Source organism: Cotesia glomerata, linkage group LG7, assembly GCF_020080835.1.
Source record: "Cotesia glomerata isolate CgM1 linkage group LG7, MPM_Cglom_v2.3, whole genome shotgun sequence".
Lineage (NCBI taxonomy): Eukaryota > Metazoa > Arthropoda > Insecta > Hymenoptera > Braconidae > Cotesia > Cotesia glomerata.
The window spans coordinates 9,423,063-9,450,228 of NC_058164.1; the positions used below are offsets into that span (position 1 = coordinate 9,423,063).

Below are 27,166 nucleotides of genomic sequence, written 5' to 3' on the forward strand. Positions count from 1 at the left end.
TTACGCAGTCAATGTTGTGCAACGCTGCTTAACAACATCCCCTTCACTTTTTCTTATTCGTAAAATATTTGTCCAAGTTCACACGGTCAAAAACTTTTATCTAGTAATCATTGACCATCTTTGTGGAAACTTCACGACTCCTTGTTATTTTTAATTTTTTTTTCTGGGCTATTCTCTTGACTCAAAAAAATCATTTTCTTCAAAATTATATTCTTGGTTCAAAATTTTGGCTCTTGAGTCAAGTTAATTTTTTTTCATATAACCTGCATTGAAAATGTGAGTTTCAATGCCTGTTGAGCCAACCGAAACTAGACAATTTCAGACCAATGCGACTGTGCCGGGCAGGTATCAATTATTTCTTCCCGGCGGACAGAAAATGACGATTTTCTGTCCGCGAGGTGAAGTCGCAGCTTTATTTTCAATCCTATCAATTGTTTGTTTATTTTATACCTTTATAATTGTCATTCTAACCGTTAACTGTACTGACATATTATAATTTTGTTATTAAGCATAAATAAGAATGATAAAAGAAAACTTGTCAATTTACGAATAATGTTTGGTAAAAAATAAACTATTACTTTCTATTTTATTATAAGTTTCATAATAAAATGGTATTTTCGCTGTTCGTCTGAAACTATCTAGTTCTGGTTGGTTCCAGACATTGAAACTAGCATTTTTAATGCAACTTATATGAAAAATATAATGTGTGACGCGGGATGAAACACGACTTCAGACCGAGTAATGCCAGCCCTCGCTTCGCTCGGGCAGGCAACTTCACTGGTCTGAAATCGTTTTGTTTCATCCCTAGTCACACAATATACTATTATCAGTGTAGTTATTATGTTTCTTATGAGTCTTATTATTAAGTGATATCATTGATTTCTTGGGTTACAACTTTGTATATTAATAAATTAAATATTAATTACGCCAGAAATAATCACAGATAATTTATATACATGTTGGTATATATAGCCGTTTTTACAAATATCATATGTATGAAAAATTCACGTAGGTACTCAAATGAAAGAGTTCAATAAGTGTAACATCGGAATGAGCTTATATCATTAAAAATGTCAATAGTTAAGAAATGACATTGTATTTTGTCAGTTAATGATATTTTTTAAAATATAAGCTCATTCCGACGTTACTCTCATCGAGACTTTTCATTCAAGTACCCACGTGAGTTTCTCAATCTTTAATACACATGATATTTGTGAAATATCAATTAAATTTTCCTACGCCAAAATTGGAGAAATACCTATGCAATTATAGGAAATATACCTATTTTTTGTCTCCGAGTATAAACAAAATTTTATCATAGAGCGAATCGACTGATTAAGATACATGATACTGCGTTTTAAGAAGCTTATTGAAACTTAAATCTAATCAGATTTTTAAGCCAATCGGTTGAGCAAGTCCATCAAAACATAAAAATAAAAAAAACTATCGTAAATTTTTAAAATTTAATTTTCAAAAAGTTGTGATATTATTTTTACTATAAAAGATTTGATTTGTTAGATCATTAATCAAATCACGTGATAGAAACATGAGAGATAATTCTGTCTTGGATAATTCGTCTACAGTACACTAACAAATTATTTTTAAAAATCTAATCATCGAGTAATTAAATAAAAAGAAATTAATTTTTTATTTTATTGACTCAAAGTAATAAATTGTCTTTGCCTGCAGGGCGATTCATAGGAAAAGTTTTTGGAATTATCATGATTTTTAATGTATTAATAAATTTAAGACTTCCTATGACTGCAAGTAATCGTTAAATTAATAACGAATTATTATAAATGATACATAATTTCTATCTTCAAGTAATAAAAATAAAATGTTAAATAACGATCAATTTTTTCAGCAAAGATAAAATTTTGTTATTCAGCGAACATTTAAAGGTGAATGTTAATTATTTTATTATAAGTAAATTATGTAAAAAAATATCATTAAAATTGTCACCTACAGCAATATTGATAATTTTAATGAAAAGAAATAAAATTTGTTTGGCAAATAAATGAATTAGGAAATATTTAGAGAATTAAGAAGCGTATCATTTAATTTCTAAATTTAAAATATTACGAGTTTACTTAGGTAATAAAAAATCAATTATTATTATATTACCTTCAAGGTGATCAAAATGTGTATACGTGACAAAATAGTTAGCTGAAAAAAGTTACGTAGATTTTTTTGTCTAATTATAACACTGAAGATTGTGATTTAGGAAAAAAAGAAGGGGAATATTACAAGTATTTAATGGTCGGAATCAAAAAAATCGTCAGAGCAGTAAACAAAGGCACGACCGTAAGAATTAATTATCACGTTTCTCTGTTCTGTAAGTATTCAAGTTTTTTGACTTCCCGCTAAGAAAATCGAAGAATTTCAAAAATCGGGAAGTTATTGTTTTCACCCCGTTTTGCAAAAATCGAGTTTTCATCAGATCTCGACGTTTGAAGGTCATAGGAAGCTTCCCTGACTACTCCCGCGAGGTTGTCACGGTGTCTGTATGTATGTATGTGTGTGTATGTGTATGTGTGTGTGTGTGTGTGTGTGTTTTTTGTTTTAAGGGGGGGAATCCTTTTTACGGATTCTAGGCATAGTTGTTTGGCCTGGATATGTGGCGACTCGACGCAGTGTCATACTAAAACTTGACGCTAGCGCCCCCTACCCACTAAACCCTAAACCCCTTTTCCTCTTTCCCCTAATCCCTCATGGAAACCGCCGTTAGGCATTACTTCGTGAGGGGAGGATCTAGCTACTGCTCTTTCTTCTGGTAGCTAAGGTGTTATTTTACCTTTCTTCTAGTTGTTGTCATTTGCTCTTCTTCTTTCGATGGAACGCAAGTCTATGAGGACTTCTGTTGCAAATGTGCTGATGGCGTTCCAGGAGGCTCTTGATGACAACATTGCTTCTACTATTGTCTCTGGTTGGATTTTCGTCTTTAGGATCATCTCCAGCTCATCTCGCTGTGGGTAAAATCGTGGGCACTCAAAGAAAACGTGCTCCGCGTCTTCATTGATTCCTGGGCAGGACGGGCACTCCGGCGAATCATCATGCTTGAAGCGGTGAAGATACGTCCGAAAACATCCATGTCCTGACAACAACTGCGTCAGATAGTACTTGACCTCGCCATGACTTTGGTTTAGCCAAACGTCGATCTTCGGTATGAGACGGTGTGTCCATCTCCCTGTTGTCGCGGCGTCCCACTGCGATTGCGATCGTGCGATGCTGTTCTGCCGTTCTTTAGCTCTGAGTTCCTCGGCACTTAGCGTGGTTGTCCTCTTTCGTTGGTAAAGGTTCCGTCTTTCCTCAGCTAGGACTCTGAGCGGCAAAGTTCCGGAAATAACACACACTGCTTCCTTTGATATTGTTCGAAAGGCGCTGGCTACTCTTAGCGCGCTCAGTCGGTAAACTGGACATGCTTTCCTCCATGATTCTTGGATCTCAAGTGCGTCGGCCCAAATGGATATACCATATGTGAGGACCGATGTAACTACTGATGATAGCAATGACCTCCTCGTCTGCTTCGGGCCACCGATGTTGGGCATCAATCGTACTAGGTTAGCTACTACTGCTGATGCTTTGGCGGTCACGTGTTCAACTTGTTGTTTGAAGTTAAGTTGGGCATCGAGCATCACTCCCAGATATCGAATGAATGGTTGGGATGTGATTTCTTGGTCTCCGACGTTTAGATTGATCGTTTCCACCACTTTTCTGCTAGTGATAAGTACAGCCTCGGTCTTCTGTTTAGCCAGTTGTAGATTTACTGTGTCCATCCACTGGTTAATTCGCTCAAAGGTGATAGCGAACATATGTTTTATTTCATCAAGATGCTTGGCGACGATTACTACGGCTACGTCGTCCGCGTACGCTACCAGTTTGACATTTCTTGGTAGTTTCAGTCTCAGCAATCCGTTGTACATGACATTCCAGAGAAGTGGACCGAGAACAGAACCCTGCGGTACACCTCCAGTAACATCATACTCCTTTGGACCATTCTTCGTGTCATATCTCAGGACTCTATCTGTGAAGTAGCTAGCGACTAACCTTCGTAGGTATCCTGGTACGTTGGAGGAAATCATGGAGGAAAGCATGTCCAGTTTACCGACTGAGCGTGCTAAGAGTAGCCAGCGCCTTTCGAACAATATCAAAGGAAGCAGTGTGTGTTATTTCCGGAACTTTGCCGCTCAGAGTCCTAGCTGAGGAAAGACGGAACCTTTACCAACGAAAGAGGACAACCACGCTAAGTGCCGAGGAACTCAGAGCTAAAGAACGGCAGAACAGCATCGCACGATCGCAATCGCAGTGGGACGCCGCGACAACAGGGAGATGGACACACCGTCTCATACCGAAGATCGACGTTTGGCTAAACCAAAGTCATGGCGAGGTCAAGTACTATCTGACGCAGTTGTTGTCAGGACATGGATGTTTTCGGACGTATCTTCACCGCTTCAAGCATGATGATTCGCCGGAGTGCCCGTCCTGCCCAGGAATCAATGAAGACGCGGAGCACGTTTTCTTTGAGTGCCCACGATTTTACCCACAGCGAGATGAGCTGGAGATGATCCTAAAGACGAAAATCCAACCAGAGACAATAGTAGAAGCAATGTTGTCATCAAGAGCCTCCTGGAACGCCATCAGCACATTTGCAACAGAAGTCCTCATAGACTTGCGTTCCATCGAAAGAAGAAGAGCAAATGACAACAACTAGAAGAAAGGTAAAATAACACCTTAGCTACCAGAAGAAAGAGCAGTAGCTAGATCCTCCCTACGAAGTAATGCCTAACGGCGGTTTCCATGAGGGATTAGGGGAAAGAGGAAAAGGGGTTTAGGGTTTAGTGGGTAGGGGGCGCTAGCGTCAAGTTTTAGTATGACACTGCGTCGAGTCGCCACATATCCAGGCCAAACAACTATGCCTAGAATCCGTAAAAAGGATTCCCCCCCTTAAAACAAAAAACACACATACACACACACACACATACACATACACACACATACATACATACAGACACCGTGACAACCTCGCGGGAGTAGTCAGGGAAGCTTCCTATGACCTTCAAACGTCGAGATCTGATGAAAACTCGATTTTTGCAAAACGGGGTGAAAACAATAACTTCCCGATTTTTGAAATTCTTCGATTTTCTTAGCGGGAAGTTAAAAATCATTTTTGAAAGTGGTTTTTTTGGAATATCTTTTAAACGGCTCTATCGATCAACTTCAAAAACTAATCCGCCCTTAAGCTTGAAAAACCACGCCGATCGTCGCTAATCCGGTCAAAATCAGTTGATTCGTTCGAGAGATATTACGTGCGTGTATAGCTCTTTTGAGCCCAGGAAACGGCCTCTTCGGAGGTAGGCGAAAGCCTCACAATATATTCTTCTTCGAGAGATATCGTGAACGAAAGAAAACCGAAAAAAGTGTTTTTTTGACATTACTTCGTTATTTCTTCTCGGATCGTTTTTGATGATATAGAATAATTCTCGATAAAATATTTGAAAACAAGTGTTTTTTCAACATAACTCCGACATTTTTTGGAATAACTTTTAAACAGCTGCACTGATCGATTTCAAAAACTAATCAGCTATTTGCATGAAAAAATTACGTCGATCGCCGTCAAGCCGGTCAAAATTGTTTAATTCGTTCAAGAAATATCATGAACGAAAGAAAACCAAAAAAAATTTTCTTTTGGAATTACTCCAAATTTCCTAGTTTTATCAATTCAAACTTGAAAATTCGTCATGAAACTAAAAAAATTGCGTCAAATACTGCCAACCGCGTGAAAATCGGTTGATTCATTTAAAAGTTAGTGCGGTTTGAAAATTTAAAAAATATTGTTCTATGATACTTCTATCAGACTTTTGAGCTCGAAGAGCTCAAAAACGTCATTAGTGCAGTTTTATGCACCTACACGGCGAAAATTTTATAGTAGAGTTTACTATCTAGTTATGATAAAATCTATTAACCGAATTCGATAGTAGTAAATATTATTTAAATAATTATGCAAACCATCTGAATTGTAGTAGTTACCATACTGACGGTATAAAAAAAAATTTTTTAAAAAACATAATTTTCAAAAAATCTAAGATTTTCAAAAAAAAATGTTGAATACAATGAAGCTTTAAACTAATTATTAATCATAATTATCTAATTATTTAAATTAAATTTTTCCCTTTAACAATTGCAATTAAAGAGAGCATACTCTTTGCTCTAGTTGATGGTTTCGTAACTTGAAATGCACCGAATCAGCTTGACTACATGTAATTTTTCTTCTGCATTGAATTAAATGATATTCTTAAAGCTAGTAGATGAAATAAACTCATTGACCTGTTCAAGTTAGGCATTCTGTTGAAGAAATTCAATGCACAAATTATCGAAACTAGCAACCTGCAGTCCCTATATGACTGCCAAGAATTGCGAACTATAATAAATAAAATTTTGCTTAATTGTATAATGATTTTCGTTAAAGTCTACTTTACTTTCTTAACTATTGACATTTATAAAGATATAAGCTCATCCCGATATTACAATCATAACGAGCTTTCATTTGAGTACCCACTTGCATTTTTGATATATATATATATATATATATATATATATATATATATATATATATATATATATATATATATATATAAATATATAAAAAATTCATGTGGGTACTCAAATGAAAGGTCTCGATGAGTATAATGTTGGAGTGAGCTTATATCTGTAAAAATGTCAATAATTCACAAGATATAAGATCATTTATTGATTATGAATCTAGAGATAGAGTTTTTTTCTCTCAGTGATATTCTCATAATAATATAGATTATAGGATAACAATTAATTCAATTATAATGGAACCATCAAATAATGTTTCATTATTTTATCTTGTGAAAAAATATTAATAATTGATTATAATAAGACTTTTTTAGTAACCCAAATTATGGAAGATTGCTATTTTGATAATCATAGTCAATCATTCAAAATAATCAATAACAGCTCTAATATTTGGAAATTTTTATCATATATGGATTTAAATGATTGTGTTATTATTTGTTTTAATATTTCAAACGAAAAAATGTTCATAACTAAAATATGGATGCAAATAAAGAATTAAATAAAATAAATTTATATTATTTTTTCTTTCAGAATTTTTACAATCTGAGATGGTTACAGTTACCTTCTTCGATTATATCAGTTATAATTTTTAATAATTACAATTATCATTTTCGATAGTAATCGTTACCGTTATTAATAGTAACTAGTACAATTGTCAATGATAACACCTATTATTTTGTGACTAATTAATTTTATTAACATTTCAGATAGTAGGAGTTAATATTTTCGTATAGTAAATACTATTATTAATTTTTCTCCGTGTAGGTATGGAATTAGCGGGAAGTTGCACGGATGGCCTTCAGGGTCTACCGTTTTTCTAATTTTTTTTTTTAATTAAATTTCAAGTGAAAAAATTTAAAGCAAGCAACATTTTAATAAAAACTTACTTAAATTTTTTACTTTCTAATTTTGATTTCATAATAGCACATTTTTAAAAAAAATTATTTAATTACAGAATAGTTTATTCAAAAATTCAAACATGTCAAAGCTGTTGATAATTTTGGAAATTGTTGGAGTATTTGTGGTCTTGAGCAGAGCGAGTGTGATCAAAGAGAGCTGCTCAGCTGAAGGATCTCTCGTATGTATACAAAGAGATATAATTATAATTAATTACTATAAATAAAATTATTTTTTTGAGCCGGTATTAATTTTAATTTTTTTTTTATTTAAAGTGTGTATTAGGAAGTAATTGCTGTGGTGATTTGGTATGTAATCCTGGTTTCTTTATCTTTGGATTGTGTGATACAATTTACCAAAATTACTGGCTTTAAATTATTCAATTTACAAAGAAGAAAAAATAACTGTCTTTCTATTGGCTGTTTTGGTGTTCAAAATGGTAAATAAAAAATGATGGAGTTGTAATAAAATTAGCGTTTAATGAATTTAATGTATTATTATTTATACGATTTGAAATTTAAAAATTTGTAAATAATTGTCATGAAAATTTGGATTTGTGATAAAAGTTACAACGGATCACATTTGTATTTCATAAACATATCACTGGCCTGAAAATAAATAAAATACCATCTCTTGAAAATTTGATGACTTTATTACTTTACTCCGCTCATATTTTAAGTAAAGAACTAATCTGATAAAAAAATTAATTTGATCCAAGAGAAAAAATTTTCAACCAAGAAGAAACATCTTGAATCTGAACCAAAAAATTTAAGATTAAGTAAAATTTACTTTTTTTTTTTTTTTTTTTTTTTTGTGACTGAAACTCTTGAAAATTATTGTCTTGGTTCAAGAGTTTTTTTTCATTAATCAAGTTAATTTGTTTTAGTATAGAACATTCGCTCTGAATTTCAGCATTCAAAGATTTTTTTCATTGAGGTTATGTTACAAATTTTATCAAAATTAAAAGGAAATATCGTCTCGAAGTTTTAGACATAATAAAAAAGTTCAATCGAACATTCATCTTAAAAAAATTTGTGTTGAAAATTTTTGAGTTAAATATTTAACGCTAACTTCTTTAAGGCAGTCACAGAAAATATTGTACTGTGTACCTTTTTGGAAAAAATTTTTATCTAATATATATGTTGAAGTGTAAAAAATATAAAAAATAAGTGAATAAAATACATTAAAAATAGTATAACAAAAAGTTTAGCAAATCAAAATGTGCAGCCTTAAGCGCTCATGTTATGCGTAAATTTATTAAAGTAGTTGAAATATAATAAAAATAATAAAATAATAATAAGGAAAAAATTTTAAAGTTATCTTAGAAAATATATTTTTTATACATATTTTATGGTGCCCGTTATGAACAACTCCGTCCAGTACAACTCCGGTCAAAACAACTCACCCAATATAACTCCAGTCAAAACAACTACTGTCCAAAACGACTCTGTGCCAAAATAACTCCGGACAAAACAACTCCGGACGAAATAACTCCTGACATAATAACTCTATGCCAAAAAAACTCGGTACAAAACAACTCATGACAAAAATAAATCCGGAAGAAAATTACTCCTGACATAAAAGAAATAATTTCTGGGGGTCCAGGGATGAAGCCCCAGCGGAGGTTGGGGGCGGAGCCGCCCATTTTAATTTATTAACTTTTATTAATTAATTAATTTTATATATTAACATTAATTATTTTAATTAAAAATTTCTTGGGGTTCAGGAGCGTAGCCCCGGCGGGGGTTGGTGTTGGTTTTACAAATTTAAATAATGCTGTGAAGCAGGAAAGAATAGGAGTTACGGTAATTATTACGTGAAGCGTTCCTCATTCACGTAACAGGATAATTGGGAGGAAAGGATTGAGAAAGGATTGTGGAGAGGATCATCTTAATGTGAGTTTATAGAATATGCGAGAAAAAATTATTAGATAGTTCGGACTGGGATTCGAACCCAGAACCTTCCGAAGACATGTCGGCTACTCTACCATTTGAGCTATCCAGTCTATACTAAATCTCCTTTCACTTATTCTATATACATTAAGCCACACCGTCCATCTTACGGCAAGCATTTTTTACAAATTTAAATAATGCTGTGAAGCGGAAAAGAATAGGAGTTACGGTAATTATTATATGATGATATTGATGTTGATGATGATGATGATGATTGATGATGATGATGATGATCATCATCATCATCATAATTGATTATGATGATGATCATCATCATGATGATCATGATATTGATGATGATGATATTAATGAGTATGATGATGATGATTGATGATGACGATATTATTACTGAGTTTATGCTCTGAGTCGTTTTGTTCGGAGTTATTTTGGATGTAAGTTGTTTCGTCTGGAGTTGTTTTAGTCCTAAGTCATTTCGTCCGGAGTTGTTTTGGTCTGGAGTTGTTTCGTCCGGAGTTGTTTTGGTCTTGAGTTGTTTTGTCCGGAGTTGTTTTGTCCGGAGTTATTAAAGTCAGAGTTGTATTGTCTGAGTTGTTTTGACCTAGCACCATATTTTATGTGTTATTAATTAATTCTTAATATAACTTTGACATAAATTATTTTCAATAAGATATACAAACTCATTTTTGTTCCGCACATTTCTTTATTAATTTATATTATTTCCAACTTATTTACAGAATTTATTTGAAAAGATCAAAATTAGGTGACTGATGGTATGGTATTTTAATTACTTCAAAATCAATTAATTAATTATTTCAAGAATAGAACATGACTTAAAGTATTCACAAATGTAAAAAAAAAAAAAAGAAATAATCTTATGATGTCGAGAAGTAAATCAAGGTAATGATTGTGGTATGTGGAAGCAAAAATACTAGAGAGTCTCGACATTTTTCCTCGTAAGCATTTATTTCTTGATTTCTTCTCCTATCCATGTATATAAATATAGATAGAATAGAGTTAGCAGTAAAGCATTACACAGGATCGTCCTTTTGTTTTATATATTTTTTTCTTATTCTCTGGGTTGTCAAATCCCCAAGCATTTTACACGTTGCCTAGCTCTGGTACTACCGCGGGGATCTCTTTTCCCTTGACTAACGAAGCGGGTAATTCACGTGCTTTATCTTATCCCTTATCCCGTCTCCCTTTTGCTTACTCGATAGCGCAGGAAACTGGATGATAGGGGGAGGGGACACTATGTTCTTCTACACAATGTGTATATATTTGTATATATATATATATATATATATATATATATATATATATATATATATATATATATATATATATATATATATATATATATATATATATATAATTATATATGATCGCAAATCAAGGTACGATAGTATTAGAAATTTGACAGTTGAATGAAAGGATCTGTGAAACCAAATAAAATTTAGAATACAAAAAATTTGAAAAATTTGACAAAATTTATTGATAAACTTAATAGTTTTGTCAAAAAATTGGAAAAAAATGAGAAAATATTATAAATTATATTTTAAAGTTGAATATCTTCGAAACGCATCGGTTTATCGAAAAATTATAAGAGAGCTTTTTTTGTAGAGCGTTTAATTCTCTACAAAAATATGTTCTGACTCAACTTGTCCGATGACTTGTTAAAGAGTTACAAAATTCCAAAGTAAGAAAAAAAAATTTTCCCACGTCAATCAAATGGGAAATTGAAATTTTCGACTCGGCACCTCTTAATATTAATATTAAGAGCTCTAATTTTTACAGGATTTTTTTTTCGTTATTTCGAACAATATTAATAAGAAAAAAAAATTGTCGATATTTTTGAAACAGTCTAATATATATATACAGTGTAAATATAACGACACTGAAGGGACCGTGAATTTTATGACGTTATAGAGAGTTGACATTAAATAGAGAGAAGAAAAATTAGAATTAGAAAAAAAAAAAATTAGAAAAACGGTTGACCCTGAAGGCCATCCCTGCAACTTCCCGCTAATTCCATACTTAGGCGCTTAAAATTGCACCAATGACGTTTTTGAGCTCTTCGAGCTTAAAAATACAATTTATGGGTTATTTTGAGCTCTCCGAGCTCAAAAAGATTGCTTTTCTATGCTTTTGAGCTCTTCGAGCTCAAAAGTCTGATAGAGATTTGATAAGACACTATTTTTTGAATTTTTAAACCGCAATAACTTTTGAATGAATAAACCGATTTTCACGCGGTTGGCAGCATTCGACACAGTTTTTCAAGCCTCACAAAGAATCTTAAATTTTTAATTGATCGCGCTAGGAATTTCGGAGTTATTCCGAAAAAACACTTTTTTCGGTTTTCTTTCGTTCACGATATCTCTCGAACGAATCAACCGATTTTGACCGGACTGGTGGCGATCGACGTGGTTTTTTGAGGTTAAGAGCTGATTAGTTTTTGGAATTGAACCATCAAGCCGTTTAAAAGTTATTCCAAAAAAACCACATTTGAAAAAAATTTTTTTTTCAGTTTTTTGAAGATTTCTCAAAATCTATTGATCTGAATCGGTCCAAATAGATTTCAAAATCTAAGTTTGGTCAAGCCCTTTTTGAATGGCACCAACCGCGATGAAATCGGTCACGCCGTTCAAAAGTTATAAGCGGTTCACATACTTTCATACACACACACACACACACACACACACACACATACATACAGACACCGTGACAACCTCGCGGGAAGAGTCAGGGAAGCTTCCTGTGATCTTCAAACGTCGAGATCTGATGAAAACTCGATTTTTGTAAAACGGGGTGAAAACAATAACTTCCCGATTTTTGAAAATCTTCGATTTTCTTAGCGGGAAGTTAAAAGTTTACTTTAGACCATATTTTTATTGTAGTTATGTGCATTGAAAGCAATTTTATTTATTTATTAACAGCCCTATTGCGTATATTCTGTTATCTTTGTCTGACATCTTTTGCTGCTTCAATAATTTTGTTGTATTTTTTTACATATTGACGGTCTAATTAGCAATTGGTCTAATTCCTTATTTTGTAGAGGGTAATTTTTTAACATTTTAATGTAGCAATAGTCCAATTATAAATTATTTGAATGATCCAAACCAAAATATTATACCTTTATTAGATATTAAATGGTTTTTTTAAGTGATAATAAAATTTTCACAAATTGTTTCTTCGAACAAATGGAAGATTGTCTAAAATGGAGTTAGACAATTTGTTAATTAGAACGTCGATATTTTTTTCATATCTTGCGATATTGAGACATCTTGGTCATAAAGGAGATATTTTTCTAATAATTTAGCTGAATTTCTTAGAAAGTTCGGAATGCATGATGCCACTTAATTGTTGTCGTTATTGAGAGTTAGTATAATGCTATATAGAGTGGATCATTGTATGAAAGACAAGCTAAACCAACCAAAGACAAGTGATTTTGACGCTTTTAATTAAGGAGTTTGTCGTTATATAGAGTAACGTTATATAGAGTTTACACTATATATATATATATATATATATATATATATATATATGTTATATATATATATATATGCTATATATATATATATATATATATATATATATATATATATTTGTATGGATAGAAAGGAAATAGGTATTATAACTATGCAGTTGAATTGTCGGGGGTAAAATGTGCCAACGTTATATCGCGTGTAGTTATGTCTGAGTCCGTATAATGAAAAAAGTACATGCAAGGGTAGTGGTAGTAGAAGAAGAGACCAAGGGGGACAAGTGATTATAGTTGTATGTCGCGTGCGACAAAACGTCACTCAATTTACGATTTATAAATTCACAGTAAATTGCTGGCATTTATTATTTTTTTAACAAAAGTTTCTTGTTTTTTTTTAAATAATAATAGAATTATAGTATACAGGAATTTTTTTTATTGATTCATTGTAGGCGCACACGATTCAGACGTTTGTGTTTACCACAATTGTTGACCAAATTATTTTTGATTTTATTAGAAAAAAGATTAACAAGGGCTACAAAACTATCAGCTTAATGATAATAAATAAACAGCCAAATTAATTTTTGTTTTTTTGATATTTGTGCACGCATAAAAACGATTTTGTTGAGATAACAAAAGACGGGATAACTGAAAAATATGTTATGGTAACAAATGAGTGTAGTTATAGTAACAAATCCATTAGTTGCATTAACAAAATATTTCAAGTTGTACTAACAAACCAATCTGTTAAATCACCAAATCAATTTGTTGTCCTAACGAAATTGTTTTATTGCAATAACAAAACTAATTTGTTGCTTAAATATTTTCCAAATCAGATATCGCTGATTATAGCATATTTTTAAATTATGGATTCTTATGAAATTTATTTGTTATTTTAATAGAATAATTTTGCTGTTTCAACAAAAAAATTTGTTATACCAACTAAATTATTTTGTCGAATCTAAAGATTTTGCTATGGGAACCGATTTATTTTGTTGTTATAAAATATCAATAACTTGCTATAACCTAAATTTTGTTATTTTAACATATAATTTGTTATCTCTATGTTAACAAATGCATTTGTTACTAGAACATATCTTAAGTTATTTTAACGAAATTTTTTTCTGCGTTTGTGTCTTTGTATCAAATTATTACTCGTTTGTATCAAATTTTTCTTCTTTATAATATTAGTATAGATAACAATAACCATTTTTTGGTTTTATTATCAAAATAAAATAGTAAGTAGAATTTTTTTTCTAATTTTCTTTACATCAATTTACTTGTTAAGGAGTCATACCACCTTGGCGCTCAGGAAATTTAGGTGTAAAAATTTAATACGTTTTTTGTTATGGAGCTATAAGTTTTACATATTATTTGTGTTACGTCGAAAACGCAACTAAAATTTAATCATTTTTATCCTAGCCGTTAGGCTAATAGATAAGGATCTGAAGCTTATGGGAGGAGGTTGAAGTTATAGTATAAGAAAAATGAATTCAATTTAATAAATATATTATAAAATTTTAATACGAAGATTTGAATTATTAAAACAAACATAAAAATCTTAATTAAGGACTTACTTAAACATCATTGTTACCGTTTCTTTACATAATTTAAATTTACTTCACTAACAATTTCTTTTTGAATTTGACGCGTGGTTTCATTGAAACTTACAAAAACTTTTTCGATGTTAACACTAGGACGTCAGGACAACGAGAGCGATACGACGACAGTTTTCCGGGTCTGAGAGTTTGGGTGGGTCCGATAGTTGAAACAGTAGGGCAAAAATGTGCCTAATTAGCTCTCTAGTTTTGGGACTTCCACCCTCTCTCCAAATATTCCGGAAAACTAGCTGTGCATCGACTACCTTGTGTGTTACCTCTTACTATGGTTTATTCTTATATTCATCTATGTGTTTGTGTATACGTAAGCGCATTTACGCATAGACAAAGACATACATGCGTAATGTTTAACATTAAATTATTTATTTTAAAACGTATGAATTAATATGTATTTCAATTTTGTACATCTTATGTATTTGAAGTTAACTTTTAAATATTTAATTTTAAAGAAATTTCTGTTTTTGTTGTTTTATAAATTAATTATTTTATTGTATTATTTTAGAGTTCTATGGTTTAATATTTGTTTATTTTAAATTGTTCAATTATCAAGTTCTATTTGTTTATTTGTTTCATTATTTAAATTTTTTTTGCTTAATTTTATTTTCATCTAAAATATTTATTACTTAATTTTATTGTTACTTAAGATATTGTTATTTAATTTTTTTTTCTATACATTTTATTTTATTATAAAAAAAAAATATATTTCTATTTCGGGTCCAGATAAAAAATACTCAAAAATCCATTAGGGTATTTGCTCAGACTCAAATCCCTTAATGTAGTCGGGCCCAAGTAAATGTGGGAATTTTCCGAGTCGTAGTTAGATAAGAAAACTATTTTTTTATTTGCTCGGGTCATAAAATTATTATTTACTGTTCGACCCAGATAAACCGATAAATATTTTTAAAATAATTTCTTTAAAAAAAAAAATAGTATCTAGAATTCTACAGAAAAAAAATTTAATAATAAAAGTAAATGTATGTAATTAGTTGTAAAAACATAAAATTATGGATGAATAATTAAATTCTATTTGTTATAAAATAAAAATGTCGAACGTTGATAAAAACGTCGAAGGTTGAGTACGACATAACATTTGGAAATGAAAAAAAAAAATTAAGTAAGAAATTTCTGTAAAAATTTTTGCTGACGGTGGGCATGATTCTTCTGTATGGAATTATCTGAAATCAAATAAAATTTTTTTTTATTATTGACGAAGGTAATAGCTATATCTTAACGTAAGGGACAAGATTAAAAGAATTGTTAGATGTGTATAAATTCTAGTATAATTTTTTTGTTTCAATAATTTTAAATAATTCGAACATTTTCTTTAGTCTTAAATAAAAAATAACATTGTCACATTTTATGAAATTCAAAACAAGTAAAAATGAAAGAAAAAATTTTTCTAAAAAAAATTCCGCTTTTCTTTACATCGAACCTTTGATTTTTACTGAACCTCCGTTGAGTATTGTGTTTATATTACACAGAATCTAATAAAAAAAAAAATATAAATAAAAAAAATGACATTTAACTTAGTTTAAAACTAATTAAATAGCATGTTACAAAATGCATTAAAGTTTGTCGTAGAATAAAGTGAAAAAAAAAAAATATGTATCCATAAAAGTTTTAAAACGAGTGGAATTGACAGCGTTAAAGTTTACCTATGAATCGCTCGGAGAAATGCTTGAGCTTGTAGGTGTATGTAAGTGTAACGAAACAAATACATACAGATATACATGCATTAGTCGAGTAGTATCTGGTTCTGTCAACCGCAACGAACCGCAGGAGGCTTATGACTTGATACGAGAGTACTAGAATACGGAAGGAAAGAAGAAGGGAGAAAGGGTGAGACTTGGGGCTGTAAAATGCCCGGTTTCGTTGTTCAATGTATGTTATTATATTATATAATGCTATATGCTGTTTATTCCCGGTATCTCTTACTCTTGCTCTTGGTTGTATATTGTATACTTTACTGTACGCGTTATATTATGTCTATGTCTGTGTCTATGTTGGCAATATATCGCGCTCTGCTAAGTAAGCGTCTAGATTTGCCACCCTCTGGCATATGCTTTTCTCGTGCACTCTCTCCCTTGTCGCATCGTTTCTGCTCATCACCCCCCAGGTGGAGATCCTCCATACCACCCACCAGTAGATGTGTCAGAATCAGCCACGAGTGTTTTGCCTCCACCGTGAATTCATATATCCCACTGGAGGATGAATTCTCCGAGTTATTTCTATTGTTTTTGTCGTTGGACACTCTCGCTGCAGAATCTCTTCCTGTTTACCCAACATCCTCTCCACTGAGGATATATTTATGTACATACTGTTGCTTTCATATCTTTGCAATGTTTCATACGAGTTTCTGGATTCTGAAGAACATTCCGATCCACTCATTTACATATTTACATCAACTACAGTTTCCTTAACTAGACGTTTATTTTAAACATTTTACACTCAAATGTGCTCAAGTTACTCTCATTGTTTTACGCCCGGATAAAAAATCTCGGAATTCTCGACGTTATATTTGTTATAAATTTTATTACAATTTATGCGAACGTATTTTACATTGAAATCTACAGAACCGATTAAAAAAAAATTTTATGAGTTGTTTTTATGAAAATTGAAAAAATGTGATCTTCAATTTGTGTAAAAAAGTTCAACATTTGGAGAAGAAAATCAGAGGGATGGATTAAATTAAAACAATAGATATATTGTGAATATAAAGGAAAGGGTAAAAGTCACGTTTTCACTGTAAAAAATTTGCAGAGTAGATAATTTTTTAATTGATTTAATGCCTCGGGAATAAAATTCACTTCAAAAAGGATTTTATTTATTATATAATTATTTTTTTTTTTTTAACTTCCCGCTAAGAAAATCTCAGATTTTCGAAAATCGGGAAGTTATTGGTTTTACCCCGTTTTACAAAAATCGAGTTTTCATCAGATCTCGACGTTTGAGGGTCACAGGAAGCTTCCCTGACTATCCCCGCGAGGATGTCACTGTGTGTGTGTGTGTGTGTGTGTGTGTGTGTGTGTGTGTGTGTGTGTGTGTGTGTGTGTGTGTGTGTGTGTAAGTATGTAAACCTCTCATAACTTTTGAATGGCTCGACCGATTCGATCGCGGTTGGCACCATTCAAAAAGGCTTGTCCAAACTTAGATTTTGGATAAAATTTGGATCGATTCACACCGATAGATTTCGAAAAATCTAAAAAAAACTGCGAAAGAAAATTTTTTCAAATGTGGTTTTTTTTTAATAACTTTCGAACGGCTTTATCGATCAACTCCAAAAACTAATCAGCTCTTAACCTTGAAAAACCACGTTGATCACCACTAATCCGGTCAAAATCGGTTAATTCCTTCGAGAGATATAGTGCAGGAAAGAAAACCCAAAAAAGTGTTTTTTTTTAATTACTTCGAAATTTCTAGTTTGATCAATTCAAGCTTAAAAATTTTCCATAATGCATAAAAAATTGCGTCGAATGCCACAAACTGCGTGAAAATCGGTTGATTCATTTAAAAGTTATTGCGGTTTTAAAACTCAAAAAATAGTGTTTTATCAACCTTCTATCAAACTTTTGAGCTTGAAGAGCTCAAAAGCATAGAAAATTGATCTTTTCGAGCTCGGAGAGCTTAAAACAACATATAAATTGTATTTTTGGGCTCGAAGAGCTCAAAAACGTCGTGAATGCAATTTTAAGCGCCCAGGTATAGAATTAGCGAGAAGTTGCAGGGATAGCCTTCAGGGTCAACCGTTTTCCTAATTTTTTTTTTTTTTTGAACCTTACGCGTCAGCTTTCTGGCCTAGACACGTAGGATTTTTACGTCCCTTCCTACTATTTATTGTCCTTGATGTGTCTAAATACACATCTTTACCTCCATTCCGCGGCTGTGGCCGACTTACAGTCTATACCCGCATTTGCCTGTGCCCCGCCCCTTAGCACAGTGACCAAGGAAACCACAGAAACCTGGCCAGGGTACAGTCGGCAAGGGAGCAAGTCTTGGAAATCGCAGAAAAATTGCGACTGCCAGGGCTTGAACCCACGCCTGAGCGACTGTTGTACGGGCAGTTTAAGACTTAAACCGCTCGGCCACGCAGTCGCCCTATTATATAATTATTAAATAATTATTATTCGTTTAACAATTATAAAATACATTTTTAAAGATTTAAAAAATTAATAAAATTCAGTATAATAAATAAATTTTAATTCGTAGAAGAAAATGCATCAATATTTTAGTTAAATTTCTACAAGCGACAATAGAACTTTATCAAATTATCTCTTCGACTTAATTTCCTTCAATATTTCGACGGATCAAAATTAAACTTTCATTATATCTTGAAACATCAAAACGACTTAAAATATACCAATATTGTATTGTACCTTTAATAATATATTTCCAATCAATTAGGATGTGATGATTAGCAAATGGAACGTCTTGATCCTGACAATTTATGTCATCGCCAAACTAAAATACATGAGTCACTCATAATCAATGTCCTTTAATTGGTTCATGTATTGGTTTATTATTCAACTGAAATATCAATTAACATTTAAAATATTCTAGATTTAAATTACAGTATTATATTGTAAAGGTGTTAGTGACAATCGGAATAAGTTCGATGTAACCCGAATATATATACTATATATATATATATATATATATATATATATATATATATTATAGTATGACACGAGTGGGAAATCTTATTAAAGTTTGTTTAATCGATTTGTTCGTCAATTTTCATTGAAAAGGTAGAGTATTCATATAATAATAACATTAATAAAAATAATAACTGTAATGGTATAACTACTTGCGATAGTTTTTTTTTGCTTGAAACTCGTAACTCAAACTAGAGAAAACAACGTGGAATAATCGCATAATGGACGATGATTTCGCATTAGTTATTCTCACCTATAAGCACAAGCATCAGAAAAGTTTATTGCAGCATTGAACTTCATATAAGTTAAATTGAAAAAAAAAATGTAATAATAATAATATTTATAGTGATTATGAAGTATTTTTACAGTTAATGCTTATTTTCTTTTTGGTACATGTTGTTTATGTTCGTGTGACTGAGACATAGGAGGTGCATTACTATTACAAAGTATTATGTAGTAGACGCATATTGTTGTTTGTAACATTACAATATCCTGAGGCGTTAAAAATGTGAGTCGGTATCACCATTACAGTGTGTAAATGTATAGCAGTGTAGTCTCGTAGAGATAGAGATAGTGGCTGCCGGCGAGCACAGAGAGATTGAAGGCACTACATATACTCCGGGTTGAGGGTTGAGGGTTGAAGTATATCTGAGACTGTATACGGCGACGCGTGCGAGATGAGTAATGAAACGGTCACCCTGCATCACTAGAGCTCTACTATCCAGCTCTCTCATTTTTCACCAGTTCTTCCCTTATCCTTTCTCCTTCTAATCCCAGGAGGCTGTAAAGAAAACATAGGGTGTGAAAAGAGGATCAGTCCGCGATGCTATCTCTGAATGGGTTTCTATTTAATGTGTGTGACTAACATAATAAAAACAAAAAATAACAAATATTGTTTGAGTATACGGCTATACGCTGCTTTTAGATAAACATATATATATATATATATATATATATATATATATATATATATATATATATATATATATATATATATATATATGTCACGTCGAAAAAAATAACATGAATTATCCTTTATTTGAATTTCAAAATAAATAATTCATATACTCTTTTATTGTTGTAAACTGAGTTTATTTTATTTGAAGTTATAATTTTGTAGTTTGAGTACGGATTTTTGTTTTTATTTTATCCAATAATGTAAAACTGTAAAGCTAATAACTAATTTGAATTTTTTTTTATTCGATAGATATTTTTTTTAACTCACATAAAATATTATTTTCAAAGAAATTTTTTTGGATGCTTGATTATTGACGTTTTGCAAGAAAAAAAATTTTTTTTTTTTACCTATAAGTTAATTTTTAAACTGCAATGTTTTTTGAACGCGTCTTTTAATTTTGATTTTCTTTCCAGCATTCAACGGAGTTTTTTGAGCACAAAAACTGTATACAAGGTCTTGATTTGATGGGTCTAAGAATTAAAAAATTATCTAAAAATTTAAAAAAAGGCTTGCTGCTAAGAGACATACATCTTTCAAAATACCAAATTTTACCACATCCGAGAAACCCTAAATCGTAACAGTGATCAAGCTTTGGGAAGAATTATTGAGTGACATTGTGAATTCTAGTAGTTTAGAAGTCTTCAAAAGTAAAGTGTTTGATTATTATCTAAATCTAGATTATTAGTTTGGACTTATTCTGCTCAAGGTTGAGCCTCTTTATTTATTTATTTATTATTTATTACTATCTTAATATTATTAGTTGAATCAGAACGAATAAATCAAATCGAATCAAGTCAGATCTTTCACACTGTATTTTTTGGTTGATATTTTTTAGTTTTTTACGTTATCTTTTTCTTTATTGCATTTTAAATATTTATTGTATCATTGAAAGCAATAATCTATTTCTATCAATATATTATGTACTCACGTCTATAACCTCATATATTAAATCATATGTAATCAATCTGTATTTGAAATTGCCATTTGGCCTGTGCCTTGGCATAAAATAAACAAAATTTAAATCTAAAAATAACAAGAAAATTTTTTTGTTTTCATTTTTTCAATATCTTTGAAACTGTTTAATTGATTAAATTCTAAATCTTTTCAGATCTAATTCTTAATATAAATCTTTTAAACGTCGTGTAGCGTGGCTCAATGTTGATTTGTTCTAACCCTTTAATGTTCTGGAAGCGCAGTGAATCTCAGTGTGAGCTATTAGGGGAGAGAGCCAATCATAGTCCGTTATGCGGTTGTGTGAAAGGCGGTTTAGTTGTAGTAGTGTGTCCATTCGTCCCTTTCTACTACTTTTCTGGCCCCCTCTCTAGGAAAAAGATTATAGCTCTCTAAAATCATTTCATGTAGCTATTTTGAAAAAAAAAAACGTTTTGAAAAAAATTTTACGTGGACGTCCGGATGTCACCCCATTTTGGATGTACCAACGATTACTCCCGAACGAATTGATATTTCAAGATCAGACCTTTTTTGTTAGTTTAAGAATGTGCTGAATTGGATCCGTATTTCATATCAGTAGTCTAGTTTACGTATTTCTTTTTTAAATTGAATTTTTATTAAAATTTACTACGATACAACCGTACAAAGACAAACGAATTTTTCTTATTTGTCACGTGAAAACTATGGCGCCACTTGATCAAGCTAAATTTTTTTAGACTGCGTGCGCATATGACAAGAAGAAAGGGCGCTGATATTTGAAAAAAAAAAAAAAAAAAAAAAATACTCTGTAAGAAATTACTTACTTATAATTTTTTTTTTTTTTTTTTTTTAATCAATTACACAATTTATTTTTTCTTAAAAAATGAATGAGTTTTATGAGGCGTGCACTTTTGGATTTTCCAAACTTTCTACTTTTACAAATGATTAATTTTCAAAGCGGGAAGTTAAAAATAAACAAATTTTATAAAGTTTCACAAAGAATCAATTGAGCAATTATTAGGTACACGTTGATATCGACAATATCACTATGAAACTACGAAGTGTCATTAAGTGGTTTCGTCTTCTTCATAATATTTAAAATATAATAAAGAAGGACATAACAAATAAAATTTTAACTGAGCTTATTACTTTGAAAGTAGAGCGAATAAAATAAAAAGTTAAGCACAAAATTAGCAAAAAATTTTTAATCAAAGAAATTAATTAGATTCAAAGCAGCGGGCGGTAGAAGTTTGAAAGCTTAATTACATGTAAACGACATGTATATAAAAAGTAAGTGGCTTAAAGTTTCCTGGTTTTAAAATTGAAATTGTTTCGAAAATATTACAATAAGCGAGTTCCCGAAGAGTGGTGTAGGGTGGGTGTGGGTGCTGCCAGCACCAGCCAAGCGAAGAGTTAATTAACTCAAGAGGATGCCAATAGACACCATGACGCCCGCGTGATTTTGTTTATTGTCGACTTGTTGTTGTTGTTGTTGTTGTCAAACAGTTTATACTGCCTTGTCACTGCGCTGATGATGATGATCAGAGTGTGTGAGTAAGAGGGTGAGAGAGAAGGGGGAGGGGGAGGGGCTAACACAGGTGCCTTTGTTGTGTGTTGGGTGTTTGTTTATCACGACTCATATGTGACAGAATGCATCACGTGTGATGCGTGTGTTTTGATGCACCCAGAGAGTCGCCCCTTACCGCTAAATATACATATACATGTACACGTATTGTGCTGTGCATAATAGTGTTGAGAAGGTGGATACTCAACACTGTATTGAGTATGTTGATAGGAATGTATATGTATATGTATGCAACCGCCCATAACATGAGGATCTTGATACAAGGTCTGGGGAGTTCAAAGGTGAAGCCGCGCAACAACGCATCTAATTACTTCCTTCCTTTATCGTAGGTGATAGAGCTACGACTACCAGTCGATGAATTTACATCTTGTTGGTTTAAGCACTTGTACTACTATAGCGCCTGGTCAGCAATGATTGGATCCCTTACACTGGCACTTACGGCTATTACAGCCGACTTAGTCTATAGCTGTCTAAAGTTTCTCTGTCTAAAGGTTACAAGCTATATTGTCTAATTGGATATGGTTGCATCGATTTCTCTAAAAAGGGTTATCTGAAAAAAAAATTCAAGTTTATTGTAATCTATATGAATGTAGTTATCGTTGTACGTAGCTAATTTTTTTTTTATTTTGATTGCTCAAAAAATGGGGACCGATTGAAAATTTGTTTGAATGGTTGAAAAACAGAAAAAATTTGAGAAATCAAGGGGTAATTTTTTCCGGATTTAAGGCAACGCTCATATTGTTGACTACTTAATATTTCTTAATGAAAATTTATGTAAATATTGTTGGATGTACACTTGATGAAATAAATAATAAACAATCTTGATATTCCTTTATTTTCTCAGTTAAAAAAATTCCCAAAAATTCCTCATTTTTTTTTAGTCAACACAGGGCACAGAAAAAAGAATTTAGTTGAATCAAGTTAATAATTTAGAATAACTTCATGTTCTTGATTTGAGTAGAAAAATTCTTAAACTAAGAAATTTTTTTTGGCAAGAATTTTTCGTCTCGATTCAAGACAATCAATCTATTCAAATTATTTTCTTGGTTCAAGAATTTTTCTTGTGATTCAAGTTAATTTTTTTTCAGTGTAGCTATCCCCTTAAGGTACGACATGCACTGAAAAATATTATTGATATTCTTAAAAATTTTAGTTTTCTTTCAGAATATACACAGAAAAAATTTAATATCAACAATTATTATAGTTCGTTTATAACATTTATCACCTTGGAATTTTATTGACTGAAATTTTTATTATTGTATCCTTTAAAATTACAGCTAACGATATTTACGATTATGATAGTAATACACGGATGAAATTAAATAGCAAAAATTATCATCAAGTTATTGTAAAATTTTTATTTTTTTCAATTTAACTTGGTAGAAATGAACTTGGTAGTAATAAAATGTAAGACTCGAGGTTTATATTTTATATACCACTCATATTTATTTATACATAATTACTACATTATACTATACTATACATAATATACTATAATATACATTATTACTACAAGTAATAACCCGACAATAACTACGGAATGAGACAGCTAATGAAAGCCAATATAATTAAGGGATGACAATAACTGGGTGGTGTTGTACTAGGACCCATCGCGTGAGGTCCTCATGAAGAGTGGCGTCGGAATGCCCCTAACAATCTCTCTCGTGGTACTCTCAACCCTCGTTGAGTGGGGGCGAGTCTTGTCACGGGCTGGGGGTAAGACCTTACGTCACAGATCTCGGGCCTCACGATACTCGACAGCCGTCAGCCTCGGCAATAAGAATAGCGTTGCTTACAAAAAGTTGTGATATTTTTAACTTCCCGCTAAGAAAATTGAAAATTTTCAAAAATCGGGAAGTTATTGGTTTTACCCCGTTTTGCGAAAATCGAGTTTTTATCAGATCTCGACATTTTTAGGTCATAGGAAGCTTCCCTGACTCTTCCCGCGATGGTGTCCGTGCGGCTGTGTGTGTGTGTGTGTGTGTGTGTGTGTGTGTGTGTGTATATGTATGTAAACTTCTTATAACTTTTGAACGACTCGGCCGATCGGATCGAAATAGGTGGCGATCTAAAGAGTATCATTGCCATTAAATTTCGTAAAAATTTGAATTGATTCGGTTCGCTAGATTTTGAGAAATCACAAAAATAAAATTTTCAAAAAATCGTTTTTTTGGAATAACTTTTAAACGGCTTTATCGATCAACTCCAAAAACTAATCCGCTATTAAGTTTAAAAAACTACGCCGATTGCCACCAGTCCCGTCAAAATCGGTTGATTCGTTTAAGAATTATCGAAAACGAAAAATTTCGAAAAAAGTGTTTTTTTCACATAACTTCGAAATTTCTCTTTGGATTGTTTTTGATGAAATAGAATAATTATTAGAACCCAAAAAACCACGTTGATCACTACCAAGAACGTGAAAATCGGTTAATTAGTTCGTGAGTTATCGTTGTCGAAAAAATTCGGAAAAAGTGAATTTTTCAAATTTCTCTAAGATTTTCGGTTCGATCAGTTTGTGTTTAAAAGTGTATCATAGAATTGAAAAAACTGCGTGGAATACTAGCAATCGCGTGAAAATCAGTTCATTCATTCAGAAATTATTGCAGTTTGAAAATTTAAAAAATACTGTTTTATTAAACTTCTATCAGACTTTTGAGCTCGAAGAGCTCCATGAGCTCAGAGAGCTTGAAATAACATACAAATTATATTTTTGAGCTCGAAAATTAGCGGGAGGTTGCAGGGATGGCCTTTAGGGTCAACCCCTTTCAGATTTTTTTTTCTTAAATTGTGTGCCAAAAGGTAAAATGGCGCATCGTTTTTTTTTAATCACTAATCGACTGGTAGACATATTTTTCACCTAAAAATAAAACATTGATTTCATAAAGATAAAAGGGCGTATGTCTCTAAATATGGGTCCTTTAGCTTTAAGCACTACTTTTCTAAAGGATAAAAGGGCGCAGGTTTTGAGTTACGCTCTTTTAGCTTTAGGGCACTGATAGAAGGATTTGTTTATAGTTAAAAATATTTGTTAATATTTAACAAATCATTTATTAGAGACCACTTTTTAGCCCTTAACAAATATTTCTTAATATTCAAAAAGATTTATTAATATTTAATAAATGAATATCAGATTTATTAAATACAAATAAATTATTTTAAATACTAAGAAATCTTTGTTTATTACTAAAAAGTGGTCTCTAATAAATGATTTGTTAACTATCAACAAATATTTTTTAATACAAATTTTTAATACAAATAAATCCTTCTAGCAGTGGGTGCTCAATTTTTTTTTTTTACAGATCTTTGTGTTTCGAATGATTTTAAGAGAAATGACAAAAAAACAATTTTTTTATGCGCCTTTTTAGCATGGATCCCTACTAACCTGTAACAAAAATCATATCCCAGTTTTGAACTCTGATAGTAAAAAATGTAATAACATTCAGACAATAAAAAAAATAATTCAGCAATAAACGATCGATATAACAGTGTCGAAGGTAGATGACAAATGATAACACCGAGAACACATAATATGTAAAGAGGAGTTCTTCGAAGATAAGGTAATCCGAGGAGTATATGTCCACCTGCACAACAGCCTGTGAAGATTTATACAGCTATAAATGGAATATCGAATACACAGTAACGAGGAGTCAGTGCGGGAAATTGAGCAGAGAACGTTCATGACGTTAGCAAAATTCTCATTGGCAATCGATACACGCCTGTAGGATTTATATATCCAGAGGAGAAGAAGATAGAAGTAGGAGAAGGAAAAACAGTATCAAATGCAATTGAACATCCTGTAGACTTTGCGCGATGCAGTACACCAGTGATGAAGACCAGAGAAGCTCATCGACTGACAAAACTCACCAACGAATAATCGAAATTCAGGATCTAGGTTCTCGCTGTCCTTTCGACGCATCTCTATGGTCCACAGCACAGAGTACAGAGGAGCTTCTTTTCCTTTAACCTTTTATGTATTCTATATTTTCTTCTCCGGATCTCAATTCATGGTTGCCGTAGTCGGCGGCGTGTTGGAATGGCTGATGGTTTGCCCAGATTGAAATTCGCTTCTTTTCTTGAATTGGACCCTCGACACACAAGATTCAAAATTGCATCGGATCCGCGAGAGGCTTCACTGAATCGATTCTCCATTTCGAATCTCCTGATACTGCACTCGTGAGTCTCATCGGTCCGATATTCATACCCCACCATACTATAGCATCCCCTTGTAGATACCACTACCATTCGGATTAGAGTAGTAGTCTAGACATTGCTTCAAATCAACGTTTCCTTTCAAGCTCAACAGATTCTTTTTTTATTGCTCTTTCTATTTTTTAATTTTGCTACACAATGATAATGGAATTTACATCGATATTTGTTGGGATTCGAATTTGTTTTCTTTGCTTGATTGATTTAATAAAAATAGTTTTATAGTATCTTCGTAACCGCAAGATATATATATATATATATATATATATATTAGACTGATTCAAAAAAATCGACTATTTTTTTTTTCTTAAATATATCGAAAATATTG

At 31.9% G+C, this 27,166-nt stretch overlaps 2 long non-coding RNA genes across 2 annotated transcripts in view; both read left to right on the forward strand.

The window, feature by feature from the left end:
* The first annotated feature begins 2,245 nt into the window (after positions 1-2,245).
* On the forward strand, positions 2,246-7,849 carry LOC123269333. Its single transcript, XR_006510384.1, has 3 exons — positions 2,246-2,335; positions 7,556-7,678; positions 7,773-7,849. It is a non-coding gene; the product is annotated as an uncharacterized LOC123269333 (long non-coding RNA).
* Positions 7,850-13,350: 5,501 nt separating this feature from the next.
* Positions 13,351-27,166, forward strand: part of LOC123269334 — a 33,962-nt gene continuing 20,146 nt past the window's right edge. The window contains exons 1-2 of the long non-coding RNA XR_006510385.1: positions 13,351-13,361; positions 18,315-18,596. This is a non-coding gene — a long non-coding RNA (uncharacterized LOC123269334). The remainder of the gene's footprint in view (positions 13,362-18,314; positions 18,597-27,166) is intronic.